Source organism: Macaca nemestrina, chromosome 2 (assembly GCF_043159975.1).
Source record: "Macaca nemestrina isolate mMacNem1 chromosome 2, mMacNem.hap1, whole genome shotgun sequence".
NCBI lineage: Eukaryota > Metazoa > Chordata > Mammalia > Primates > Cercopithecidae > Macaca > Macaca nemestrina.
The window spans coordinates 115,427,038-115,440,149 of NC_092126.1; the positions used below are offsets into that span (position 1 = coordinate 115,427,038).

Sequence of the window (13,112 nt, forward strand, 5' to 3'; positions counted from 1 at the left end):
AGATTAACATAAATCCTCATACTAAAGGCATATTTACCTCAGTTCCTATTACCTAATACATGCCCAGCATTTTTTTTTTTTTAAGAGACAATATCTTGCTCTATCTCCCAGGCTAGAGTGCAGTGGCACAATTATAGCTCACTGCTGACTCGAACTCCTGGGCTCAAGCAATCCTCCCACCTCAGCTGCCTGAGTGGGTAGGACCACAGGCATGCACCACCAGGCCCTGTTAATTTTTTTTTTAGAGATGAGGGTCTCACTATGTTGCCCAGGCTGGTCTTCAACTCTTGACCTCAAGCAATCCTCCCACCTCAGCTTCCCAAAGCACTGGGATTACAGATAGGAGCCACCACACTCAGTCCATGCCCAGCTTTCAACACAACACTACAAGCATGCTAAAAGGCAAAACATACCACACATACACACAATTTGAAGAGACAAAGCAATCATCAGAATCAAACCCAGATGTAACACAGATATTGAAATTATCAGAAAATTTTAAGTAACCATGATTATTATGTGAAGGGCTCAAATGGAAAAAGTAATGCAAGAATAGATGGGTAATATAAGTAGAGAGATGGAGACCCTAAGAAAGCATCAAAATGAAAGCTAGAAATTAAAAAACACGGTAACAACAGAAATGAAGAATGTCTTCAGTGGGCTCACCTGTGGCTTGACGTGACTGAGAAAAGAATCAGTGAGCTTGAAAATATGCCAACAGAAACTTCCCAAACTAAAATGCAAAGGGAAAAAAAGACAATGCATCCAAGAACTGAGGGACAATTTCAAAAATGTGTAACATATGTGTCATTGGAATACCTAAAAGAAGAGAGAACAGAGCAGAAGAAATATTTGTAGAAATAATGGCCAAGAACTTTCCAAATTAATGGTAGATACCAAACCATCGATCCCAGAAACCCAGAGAACACCAAACAGGATAAATATCAAAATCTACACTAATGCATATCATATTTAAACTGCAGAAAATCAGCAATCAAGAGGCAAAGTTGAAAAGCCAGGGGAGTGGAGAGGAACACCTTACCTACAGAAGAGCAAAGATAAGAAATACAGCAAACTTCTCATCACAAACCATCTGAGCAAAGGAGAGTAAAGTGAAGTGTTTGGCGTTGAAAGGAAAAAAAAAAAAATGCTGGGATTACAGGCATGAGCCACTGCACCAGGGCCAGGCACAGACGCTCACACCTGTAATGCCAGCACTCTGGGAGGCCAAGGCAGGAGGATCACTTGAGGCCAGGAGTTTGCGACCAGCCTGATCAACACAGCGAGACCCCATCTCCACAAAAAATAAAAATAAACAAATTAGCTGGGCATGGTGCTGTACACTTCTGGTCCCAACTGAGGTGAAAGGAACTCTTGAGCCCAGGAGTTGCTACAGTGAGCTATGATTGCACCACCTTGGGTGACACGACCTCATCTTAAAAAAAAAAAAAAAAAAAGGAAAAGAAAAGAAATTGACTTTTATGTTTAAAACTTTCTAATAAAGAAAATCCCAGATAAAGATGGTTTTGCTGGCATATTCTACCAAAAATTTAATGAAGAAATAGCACCAATTCTATACAATTTCTTACATAAAATATAACAGAAGGGAATCATTTTCAAATGGCTTTAGACAGCAGAATTACCTTGATATCAAAACCAGACAAAGACATTATAAGAAAATTAAACTATGTTCCTCATGAACATAGAAAAAAAAATCAGCAAAATATTAGCCAATTGAATCTAGCAATACATAGAAAGAATAATACACTACTACCAATGGGGATTATCACGGGAATGCAAGGAGGGTTCTACATTAAAAAAAAAAAACCATACAATCCATCCTATAAACAGATTAAAGAAAAAAAACTATATAAGCAGGCTGGGCGCAGTGGCTCACGCCTGTAATCCCAACACTTTGGGAGACCGAAGTAGGCAGATCACTGGAGGTCAAGCATTCAAGACCAGCCTGGCCAACATGGTGAAACCCTTTCTCTACTAAAAATACAAAAATTAGCTGGGCGTGATGGTGGGCACCTGTAATCTCAGCTACTCAGGAGGCTGAGGCAGGAGAATCACTTGAACCTGGGAGGCGGTGGTTGCAGTGAGTCGAGATTGTGCCACTGCATTCCAGCCTGGGCGACAGAGTGAGAGACCCTGCCTCAAAAAAAAAAAAAAAAAAAAAAAAAAAAAAACCATAAATTGGCCAGGTGCAGTAGCTCACACCTGTAATCCCAGCACTTTGGGAGGCCAAGGCAGGTGGATCACCTGAGGTCAGGAGTTCAAGACCAGCTTGGCCAACATGGTGAAACTCCATCTTCACTAAAAATGCAAAAATTAGCCAGGCGTGGTGGCACATGCCCGTAATCCCAGCTACTCGGGAAGCTGAGACAAGAGAATCACTTAAACCTGGGAGTCAGAGGTTGCAGTGAGCTGAGATCACGCCACTGCACTCTAGCCTGGGCGACAGAGAGAGACTCCTTTAAAAAAAAAAAAAAGTATATCAATTGATTCAGAAAAATTATTTGACAAAACTCAACATCAATACATGATAAAAACTCAGTCAGGCACAGTGGCTCACGCCTGTAATTCCAACACTTTGGGAGGCTGAGGTGGGCCGATCATGAGGTCAGGAGTTCAAGACCAGCATGGCCAAGATGGTGAAACCCCATCTCTACTAAAAATACAAAAATTAGCCAAACGTGATGGCAGGTGCCTGTAATCCCAGCTACTTGGGAGGCTGAGGCGGAGAATTGCTTGAACCCAGGAGGCCGAGACTGCAGTGAGCCAAGATCACGCCACTGCACTCCAGCCTGGGCAACAGAACAAGACTGTGTCTCAAAAGGAAAAAAAGGCCTGGCGCAGTGGCTCACGCCTGTAATCCCAGCACTTTGGGAGGCCGAGACGGGCGGATCACGAGGTCAGGAGATCGAGACCATTCTGGCTAATACGGTGAAACCCCGTCTCTACTAAAAGTACAAAAAATTAGCTGGGCGTGGTGGCGGGTGCCTGTAGTCCCAGCTACTCGGGAGGGTGAGGCAGGAGAATGGTGTGAACCTGGGAGGTAGAGCTTGCAGTGAGCCGAGATCGCACCACTGCACTCCATCCTGGGCAGCAGAGCAAGACTCATCTAAAAAAAAAAAAAAAAAACTGGCAGGTAAAATAATTGTTAATGGTGATAAACTAAATGTTCGCTCTTATGATTGGGAACAAGACAATGGGTCCACTCTCACCACTCCTGCTCAAGATTGTACTGGAAGTCTTAGTGCAACAAGGCATGAAAAAGAAAGAAAAGCCACACATATTTTTAGTGCAACAAGGCATGAAAAAGAAATAAAAGCCACACACATTCAAAAAGAAATATAAGTGTCCATATTCACAGTGACTGTCTACATAGGAAATCTCAAAGACTCCACCAAAGGCCCCTAAGTGAGTTTAGCAAGATTAAAATAAGGATTTATCTTCATGCTCAAAGAAAAAAAAAGATGTAAGGTTAACATACAAAATTTAATCACATGTCCATATACTTCTATGAATTGTTGGAAACCAAAATTATTTAAAAAATCATTTATAATAGCTTCAAAAATATAATGCTTGGATTTATCTAATCTAATAAAACACATATCTAATAAAACATGAGCAGAATACATATTCTGAAATATACAAAATGCTAATGACCAAAATAAAAAGATACAAATAGAAAGATATATCATGTCTATTGATTGGGAGACTCAATATAGCTAAATACTCCCCAACTTGGTCCATAAATTAAATGTCATTTGAATCAAAATCCCAGCAGAATTTTAGAAGAGACAAGGTGATTCTAAAATTTATGTAGAAAAGCAAAGGAACTAGAATAGCACAGTTCTGAAGATTAAAAAAAGTTGAAAGACTCACATAACTCAATTTTAAGAATTACTATAAAGCTATAGTAATCAAAACAGTATGACATTAGTGAAGATTAGAAACACAGACAAGGCCGGGCGCGGTGGCTCAAGCCTGTAATCCCAGCACTTTGGGAGGCCGAGACAGGCAGATCACGAGGTCGGGAGATCGAGACCATCCTGGTTAACACGGTGAAACCCCGTCTCTACTAAAAAATACAAAAAACTAGCCGGGCGAGGTGGCGGGCGCCTGTAGTCCCAGCTACTCGGGAGGCTGAGGCAGGAGAATGGCGTGAACCCGGGAGGCGGAGCTTGCAGTGAGCTGAGATCCGGCCACTGCACTCCAGCCTGGGTGACAGAGCGAGACTCCGTCTCAAAAAAAAAAAAAAAAAAAAAGAAACACAGACAAATCAATCACAATAGAATATCCAGAAATAGATCTCCACAAATATGACTAATTGCTTTTTTTCCCCACAAAGATGCAAAAGGCAATTTAATGGAGAAAGAGTAGTCTTTTTTTTTTTTTTTTTTTTTTGAGACGGAGTCTTGCTTTGTCACCAGGCTGGAGTGCAGTGGCACTATCTCGGCTCATTGCTAGCTCCGCCTCCCAGGTTCACACCATTCTCCTGCCTCAGCCTCCCAAGTTGCTGGGACTACAGGTGCCCACCACCACGCCCGGCTAATTTTTTTGTATTTTTAGTAGAGGCGGGGTTTCATCATGTTAGCCAGGATGGTCTTGATCTCCTGACCTCGTGATCCGCCTGCCTTGGCCTCCCAGAGTGCTGGGATTACAGGCGTGAGCCACCACGCCTGGCCAAGAGTAGTCTTTTTTTTTTAAATGGTGTTGGGATAATTGGACATCTATCAGAAAATGTAAAAAGGAGGACTCTCAGCCTAAACTTCGTACCTTATAAAAAATTAACCCAAAATGGATTATAGCTGTAAATGTAAAATGTAAAACTTTAAGAAGAACACAAGAGAAAATTTTCCATAATATTGGAAGAAATACTTCTTAGATATAACACTAAAAGCATTATCCATGAAAATGAAAGAAAAAATTAATTTACTTCAAAATTTAAAACTCGGGCACAGTGGCTCATGCCTGTAATCCCAGCACTTTGGGAGGCTGAGGCAGGCGGATGAGGTCAGGAGTTCGAGACCAGCCTGACCAACATGGAGAAACCCCATCTCTACTAAAAATACAAAATTAACTGGGCATGGTGGTGCATGCCTGTAATCCCAGCTACTCCAGAGGCTGAGGCAGGAGAATTGCTTGAACCTGGGAGGCAGAAGTTGTGGTGAGCCAAGATCACACCATTGCACTCCAGCCTGGGCAACAAGAGCAAAGCTCTGTCTCAAAAAAAAAAAACAAAAAAAACTTTTGCTCAGTGAAAAAAACCATTAACAGAATGTAAAAGCAAGTCACAGAATTGGAGAAAATGTATGCAAATCACATTCTAGAAGGGACTTGTATCAAGACTATTATTGAGAATTCTCAAAACTAAATAATAAGTAAACAAACCCAATTAAAAATGGACAAAGGACTTGAACAAACACAGCATCAAAGAGGATATAATGATAGCAAGTGAATGTATTAAAAGATGTTCCATATAATTAGCCATTAGGAAAATGCAAATTAAAACCACAATGAGATATCACTATGCCCCTGTTAGAAATGCTAAAATTAAAAATCCTGGCAACACCAAGAGCTGGCAAGAATGACGAGGAACTGGAACACTCATACACTGCTTGTCGGAATGAGAAAAATACAACCATGCTGGAAAATGGTTTAGAAGTTTCTTATAAGGTAAACACATACTTATCTAATCGTCCAGCAATCCCACTCCTGGGTATTTGCCCTAGTGAAATTAAACCTTACGCTCACACAAAAGCATGTACACAAAGGTTCACAGCAGTTTTAATTGTAATAGCCAAAAACTGGAAACAACCCAATGTGCTTCAAAGGGTAAATGGATAAACACGAACTGCTGTAATTCCAGCAGTGAAAAGGAACAAGCTGTTGATACCCCCAACCACTTGTACAAACTCAGAGACATTAGGTTGAGTAATAGAAGCCAGTCTCAAAATGTTATATGCTGTATAGTTTCATTTATTTGACATTCTTTTTTTTTTTTTTTTTGAGATAGAGTCTCACTCTGTCACCCAGGCTGGAGTGCAGTGGTGCAATCTTGGCTCACTGCAAGCTCCACCTACCGGGTTCATGCCATTCTCCTGCCTCAGCCTCCTGAGTAGCTGGGACTACAGGCCCCCGCCACCACGCCCGGCTAATTTTTTTGTATTTTTTAGTAGAGATGGGGTTTCACCTTGTTAGCCAGGATGGTCTTGATCTCCTGACCTCGTGATCCACCCGCCTCGGTCTTCCAAGGTGCTGGGATTACAGGCATGAGCCACTGCGCCCGGCTATTTGACATTCTTAAAAGACAAACAACATAATATTTAAATAAGCAAAGGATTTGAACAGATACTTCACTAAAGAAGATACACAGATGGAAAATAACCACATGAAAGATATCCAACACCATTATCCACTAGGAAATACAAATTAACACTAAAATGAGATACCACCACACATTTATTTAAATGGATAAAATTTAAAATACTGATAATAAGAAGTGTTACAAAGGATGTGGAGTGACTAGAAGTCTCATAAATTGCTGATGGGGATGCAAAATGGTACAGCTGCTCCAGAAAATAGTTTGGCAGCTTCTTTTTTTTTTTTTTTTTTTTTTTTTTTTTTTTTTGAGACGGAGTCTCGCTGTGTCTCCCAGGCTGGAGTGCAGTGGCGTGATCTCGGCTCACTGCAAGCTCCGCCTCCCGGGTTCACGCCATTCTCCCGCCTCAGCCTCCCAAGTAGCTGAGACTACAGGCGCCCGCCACCACGCCCGGCTAGTTTTTTGTATTTTTAGTAGAGACGGGGTTTCACCATGTTAGCCAGGATAGTCTCGATCTCCTGACCTCGTGATCCACCCGCCTCGGCCTGGCAGCTTCTTATAAAGTTCAACATATGACCCAGCAATCTGGCTCCTTGGTATTTAACCTAGAGAAGTGAAAAAGTATGTCCACGAATATTGAGAGTAGTTTTTTTTTTTTTTTTTTTACTTATTTATTTATTTATTTATTTTTGAGACAGAGTCTTACTCTGTCATCCAGGCTGAAGTGCAGTGGTGCCATCTCGGTTCACTGCAACCTCTGCCTCCTGGGTTCACACAATTCTCCTGCCTCAGCCTCCTGAGTAGCTGGGATTACACGCGCCTGCCACCACACCCGGCTAATTTTCTGTATTTTTAGTAGAGATGGAGTTTCACCATGTTGGCCAGGCTGGTCTCTAACTCCTGACCTCAGGTGATCCACCCGCCTCGGCCTCCCAAAGTACTGGGATTACAGGTGTGAGCCACCGCGCCTGGCTTCATAGTAGCTCTATACATAGTATCAAAAATTTGAAACAACCCAAATTTCTATCACAAAATGAATGGATAAACAAACTGGAATCCATTCATACAACAGAATACCACTCAACTGGAAAAAGGATGTGAAAATGTGAATGAATTTCAAAGACACTATGCTGAGTTGAAAAAGACAGTCTCAAAATGTTACATATTGTTTGATTTCATTCATGTGACATTTTCAAAAAGACAGTTCAGTTGCTGCCAGGGGTTAGGGATGTGGGAGGTCTGACCACAAAGGGGTACCAAGTGGATTGTTTTAGGGTAACAGACTATTCTGTATCTTGGTTGTGATGGTGGTTACATGAATCTATGTATTATAATGTATACTTCACAGAACTGTACATTCCCTAAAAAAAGTCAATTTCAATGCACAATTTTTAAAAATTTAGAACCCCAGGCTGGGCACGGTGGCTCAAGCCTGTAATCCCAGCACTTTGGGAGGCCGAGATGGGCGGATCACAAGGTCGGGAGATCGAGACCATCCTGGCTAACACGGTGAAACCCCGTCTCTACTAAAAAATACAAAAAACTAGCCGGGCAAGGTGGCGGGCGCCTGTAGTCCCAGCTACTCAGGAGACTGAGGCAGGAGAATGGCGTGAACCCGGGAGGCGGAGCTTGCAGTGAGCTGAGATCCGGCCACTGCACTCCAGCCTGGGCGGCAGAGCGAGACTCCGTCTCAAAAAAAAAAAAAAAAAAAAAAAAAAAATTTAGAACCCCATATGTCACATGAAAGAAGTTTATTGTGTGTAAGTTTTAAAAACAACTCAAAACAATCATGATCCTTTTTTTTTTTTTTTTTTTTGAGACAGAGTTTTGCTCTTGTTGCCCAGGTTGTAGTGCAATGGCACAATCTCAGCTCACCGCAACCTCCCTGTCCCAGGTTCAAGAGATCCTCTTGCCTGAGCCTCCCGAGTAGCTGGAATTACAGGCATGTGCCACCATGCCCAGCTAATTTTGCATTTTTAGTAGAGATGGGGTTTCTCCATGTTGGTCAGGCAGGTCTCAAACTCCCAGCCTCAGGTGATCTGCCCACCTCAGCCTCCCAAAGTGCTGGGATTACAGGCATGAGTTATCCCATCCAGCATGATCCTCTTATTTGGGTCTATATGAGAAGCAAAGAGATGAAGGTCCTTACACTCCAAGGGCATAGGAAAGATCCCACATTTGGAGCCTAGGGTGACTAGAGAGCTGGAGCCCAGAATGGAGGGAGGCCCAGATGGGGAAGAGACCCAGGGGCTGGGGGATTGGTGGATGAGGTGACCCTAGAGGCCAGGTGGGTGCTGGGCCTTGAGTACCACCAAGACCAGCTCAGCCTCTAGCCAGTGGGCAGGGAGGAGGCATCCCAGGGGCTGAGGAGCAGAGGGAGATGCCATCCAAGGGGAGGTTGGAGGATGTGATGGGTGAGGGAGCTGGGGCAAGCATGGCGGAGTGAGCCTCCTGGAGCCGGGGTAAGGGATGAAGCACAGGGAGCAAGACAAGGTCACTGAGCACAGAAGTACCAGCATCCTGGGGTACCATTCTCCCATCCCACCCCCACAATTCTCCACCTCCTCTACCAGAGTTTCCCCCAGAGGTTCTCAGTAGGCCCCTTGAGGGAGGGCTGGAAAAGGGAGAAGAAAGCAGGACTCAGTGAGGGTCCCAGTGGGACCAGCCCTCTGCTTGTGCTCCCAGGCCCACGGCCTGCAGAGGAGGGAACGCAGGTCTCCTGGGAATGGGCTGTTCTAAGGCAACCCTCAGCCCCTGCCTCAGGCATTTCTTCTGCAGCAGCCCCAGCCCCATCCCCAGATAAGTGACCCTCACATGCAGCCCCTGGCACAGCAGCCTCCCAGGAGGACCCAGGAGTTTACTTGGTGGATCCTGCACCTTGGGAAGCCCCATGGCCCCCTTTAAAGATCTCCACCTGATCTATATCCACCTGTGGTCCTCCCCTGATCTTATGCAGTCACCTTTGCTAGCTGGTCTCTTCCTTCATCTGGCTCCTTGCTGGCAGAATCTGAGCATTTCCCTCATTTGTGTCCCCAGATGCTAAAAAGTGCCAGCACAGAGCAAGTACTAAATACTCATTGAATGAATGAATATTATAAAGTAAAAGAGGACCAGATGCTTCTGTAAGGAGACTCAACGCCCTGAAGTCCCAATACCCTTTTCTCCATGCCTAGGGACAGGTCCTGTCACTGTGCTTCCCTGTACCCAGTGTCCCCAGAAAGAGGTGGGGGTGAGCAGGAAGTGACTGGGCTGGGATTGAGGAAGCTCCGCATTGGGGAAGGTGGAGTTCAGCACTGGGAACTGGACAGCAGCCAGAAGAGCCAGCACTGGAAAGGTAGGGGTGGGGAAGACAAATGAGGCAGAGACATGGTAGACTAAGAGGGGTTGAGAGAGGCAGGGCATTTAGCTGGCAGCCAACCCCATCCTGCACCAGCTACCCCTCTGTCTTACCTCTGCCTGGGGTTTCTGTCCACACACTTCTCTAGTCAGGAGGCCCTGGAAAGTGGCTCCTTGAGGAAGATTCTCTTGTATTAGGCCTTTGCACAGATGATTCCAAGACTGGGGGTGCTCTTCCCCCAGATCTTCCCATCATTCAGGTCTCACTGGATGTCACTTCTCCAGAAACCTTACCCAGTCTCTGTCCTCTCACTCTGCTTGACCTCTTCATAACACTAATCATCTGGATTTGCATTGTATCTGCTTATTTACATGCTTTATACCTTCAGAGGTAGGCTCCTTAAATGTAGGAACTTTTTCTTGTTCATTTCTGTATCCCCATAGCCTAGAACAGGAGCTGGGGCTTCACTGGAACACAACAAAGTTTTGTTGGACGGATGGATGGATGGATGGATGGATGGAGGGATATGTTACAAGGTGCAAGGGATAGTTTTCCAAGAGAAATTGGAGTTACACTTTCAGAAGGAAATGGGAATGAGTACCTGGCAGACCACACAACAGGTATCGAAGACATATTACTGTCACCATCTCCATAAAGTGGCCTCAACCCTTCTTGTTTGTGGAAAGAAGGTGGGCTGTCAGCCCTATTGCCTTCACCTCCCTGATTTCTAGTTTCCCTTTTGAAGTTAGAATTGATCGTAGATTCCCCCAGAATGACAGTGATTTGGGTGGTTCAGAGGTTCAGACCATACTCCTAGGCCCATTCTCAGGCAGGAGGGAAGAGTGGATACTGGCTGCTCATCTGTCATGCCAACCTCCTAATAGTGGCCAGGGGGCGGCCAGCTGCCGTGGCTCATGCCTGTAATCCCAGAACGTTGGGAGGCCAAGGTGGGCAGATCACTTGAGGCCAGGAGTTTGAGACCAGCCTGACCAACATGGTGAAACCTCGTCTCTACTAAAAATACAAAAATTAGCCAGGTCTAGTGGCTCATGCCTATAAACCCAGCTACTTGGGAGGCTGAGGCATGAGAATCACTTGAACCAGGGAGGCAGAGGTTGCAATGAGCCAAGATCTCGCCACCGTACTCCAGCCTGGATGACAGAGCGAGGCCCTGTCTCCAAAAAAAAAAAAAAAAAAAAAAAAATCTTGGCCAGTGGGCTAGGGTCTGGCCGTTCATCCCTGACTCTTCCTGCACCATTAATCAGAGTCTGAGGTTGCCCTCTAGCACATCCTCTGCCAAATCAGGAGTAAGAAGAGCCTAGCTCTGGCAGGAGAAAGACGGAGTGATGTTCTGCACTGGACAGTAGACTATGTGGATTCCCTGCCGAAATGTCCCACTTCTGTGCCCTTCACAAAATGACATGGCAGTCACTCCCATCAGGAGATGAAGTTTCCTTCCCTTGAATCTGGGATGGCCTGCCATTCACTTTGGCCAACTGAATGCAATAGAAGTGCCATATCCAAGCCTAGACCTCTAGATGACTTGCATGCTTCTCTCCTGGCCTGGGCTAGCCTGCTGGAGAATGAGAAATCACATATGGAAGTGAAGTTTTCCCAGTGTGTCCATTGCCAGTCAACCTCCAAACATAGATAAGTCAAGGCCAGCAGAGCTTCAAACACACAACTGACTGCAAAGCCATGGGTAAGCTCAGCTGGGACCAGAAGAAACTCCCAGCTGGGCTCGGCGCAGTGGCTCATGCCTGTAATTCCAACACTTTGGGAGGCTAAGGTGGGCAGATCACCTGAGGTCGCGAGTTCGAGACCAGCCTGACCAACATAGAGAAACCCCATCTCTACTAAAAATACAAAATTAGCCGCGCATGGTGGCGCATGCCTCTAATCCCAGCTACTCGGGAGGCTGAGGCAGGAGAATCACTTGAACCTGGGAGGCAGAGGTTGCAGTGAGCAGAGATTGCACCATTGCACTCCAGCCTGGGAAACAAGAGCAAGACTCCGTCTCAAAAAACAAAACAAAACAAAACAAAAAAAAACCCTTTGGCCTACAGATCCATGCACACTAATGATTCTAAACCAGTTTTAGGATGGTTTGCACCCAGCAATAGCTAACAGATGCAGGAGCCAGGGAGAACACCTACTCAATCTCAGCCTGAGAGCTAGGTGGAACGCAACCCTCCCGGAACAGCCAGATTTTGGCCAAAGCAGAGGTGAGGGGAAGGGTTGTGGGAGAGGCTGAAGGCACCATATTTGCTGATAGCAGCTCCTGCTCAAGAATCCAATAGCAACGAAGCCCTGACGGAGCAAGGCTGAGAATAGAAACCATGGGAGAAGTTATCTTCACTTTGAATCTGGAGTCCTTGTTCTCATTTGAAGAGAATGTACTTAGGAAAGGGTTCTCTCGTTCAGCAGCTTCTCTGTGTTGTTCACAGTGTTCTTCAGGTGTTTATGACATTGCTGAGCTCAATTTGAGACGGGACACAGGAGTGAATGAATTCTATCAACATCTCATCTGTAATAGGATTTTTCAGGCTGGGCACAGTGGCTCATGTCTGTAATCCCAACACTTTGGGAGGCCGAAGCAGGTGGATCACCTGAGGTCAGGAGTTCAAGACCAGCCTGGCCAACATGGCAAAACCCCATCTCTACTAAAAATACAAATATTAGTCAGATGTGGTGGCACGCACCTATAATCCCAGCTACTTGGGAGGCTGAGGCGGGAGAATTGCTTGAACCTGGGAGGCAGAGGTTGCAGTGAGCCGAGATCATGCCACTGCACTCCAGCCTGGGCAACAAGACCAAAACTCTGTCTCAAAAAAAAAAAATGATTTTTCAGAGGCTCAGCCTGAACCTGATCCCTCTGGCCCCAGGTTAACTGCAGGCACAGGTCAGTCTGAGGGGGAGGCCTCGTGAGCATAGGGTCAAGGGAAGCCCTGTGGCTTCATCTCTCAGGGGACTGCACCACTCCTTCACAGGTTCAGGGCCCCATGGGCACAGGGCTTTCCCTTAATACCCCCTTCTCCTTTTTCCTGACAGGAAGGAACCTCACTGTGCCTCTACACCTCCAGTCCACCTCTGCCTCCTCCTCACTGGCTTCACCCCACAGCAGGAGGGAGCTACCCACTCGGTGAAATCAGAGAAAGTGAACATTCCTTTGACTCGCTTGCCTGGCAGGTAGGTCCTGACTGTGATAAGCACTGTAGCCTGGTTCTGACATTCAGACCAAAGACGGAGCTCTTCCCAACTTGGACCCCTGTCTCCAAACAGTAAGCCCATGGTGCAGGGTCCCACTCACACTCCCACTCCCGATCCCCACACCTCAGAGGCAGTCTGTCCCCTCCAGCTTCCTGACCTGACCTGGGAGAGGAAGCCAAGCCAGTTTGACATGCAGGTCCACTGTCTAAAGCCCAGTCCTGACCCCTGCGC

General features: G+C 45.6%; 1 long non-coding RNA gene across 1 annotated transcript in view; it reads left to right on the forward strand.

The window, feature by feature from the left end:
- LOC139361970 (uncharacterized) overlaps window positions 1–13,112 on the forward strand; it is a 69,009-nt gene that overhangs the window by 47,915 nt on the left and 7,982 nt on the right. The window contains exon 2 of the long non-coding RNA XR_011620070.1: window positions 12,723–12,860. This is a non-coding gene — a long non-coding RNA (uncharacterized lncRNA). The remainder of the gene's footprint in view (window positions 1–12,722; window positions 12,861–13,112) is intronic.